The following is a 1,271-nucleotide window of genomic DNA, read 5'->3' as shown; positions in this document are numbered from 1 at the left end:
GCAGGAGCAGGGGTGGGTTCTGGCAGGAGCAGGGGTGGGTTGTTTGCCTTCCCCAGCCCTGTTTTTTTTCCCCCCTCTCATTATCGGTGTCACCTCTCGGTGTCGACAGACGGGCCCCGGAGAGGAATCTGCTGTTAAATTCCACACAAGGGCTCATTAGCAGCTCGTTTGGTAACAGCCTCTGCACACACCTAAATATAACTCTTTTCTTCTCCAGATTAGAGATTCCCCACCCCTGCCCTAATGACACGGTGGCTGGGGAGCAATTCTGCACGGCCCAGACCCGGGGATGGCGTGGCCAGAGGTCGGACCAGTCCCACGGGAGCTTTATCTCCCAAATTCGGGCTTTCAAGGGGTTTCACGTCCCTCCAGACAACGGGCCTCCTTTAGCTCCAAAGTTACAACAAATAAAGGTGTATTTAAAGCCAAGTAAAATGTTATTGCACCTGCCAGGGGTTAATGAACCCCAAACTCCAAGCCCTCTCTCCCTCAGGGAGGTGATTCCTGCTCGTGGGCAGACAATGGGCAGAGACACGAGTGAGACCCTCCAGAGCCACCCAAAGGACCTGCAGGTCCTGGCAGCAGAACTGCAAACTCAGGGCTCAGGCCTGTTTCTGAACCACAAAAAGGTTCATCTCCCGAAGCCAAACCCCCCCTTTCCTATATTTGGCCAGTGGGGATCGTGGGAAGAGTTCATCCCACCCACCACTTTTGTCCAAGGCAGAATTTTTTAAAGGAATAATTAAAATTCCAGCCAAGAACACTCGATTCCTTCTTGCTTGAATCTGAGGGCTTTGTGCTGGTTAAATTCACCTTTTAACAGCTTCCTTCTGGAATTAGAAGATAATTGCTCCACACTGAAATGCTGTTTGCAGCAGGCACAGAACCCCCCCCAGGCACAGAACCCTCCCCAGGCACAGAACCCTCCCCAGGCACAGCAGCTTCTGAAACCAAAAACTGAGGGAAGATGTTCCTGAGCCTGAGGACATGGAGATGAAAAGAAGGACAGAAGACCCAGGATGCCATCGATGGACAGTTTTTATTGCTGAACACAGACACTACAAGAGAAAGGACACGAAAGAGAAGGGAAGAGCAAAAGAGGAGACATCTTCCACCAGCAGCTGCTGACAGCACAAACCACAGCTGGACATCTGGGACAGAAAATCCCCAGCTGGACATCTGGGACAGAAAATCCCCAGCTGGACATCTGGGACAGAAAATCCACAGCTGGACATCTGGGACAGAAAATCCACAGCTGGACATCTGGGACA

Source organism: Manacus vitellinus, unplaced genomic scaffold (assembly GCF_001715985.3).
Source record: "Manacus vitellinus isolate BGI_N305 unplaced genomic scaffold, ASM171598v3 scaffold_169_pilon, whole genome shotgun sequence".
Taxonomy (NCBI): Eukaryota; Metazoa; Chordata; class Aves; order Passeriformes; family Pipridae; genus Manacus; species Manacus vitellinus.
The sequence above is the reverse complement of the archived record's forward strand: the minus strand, read 5'-3'. Positions refer to the sequence as shown.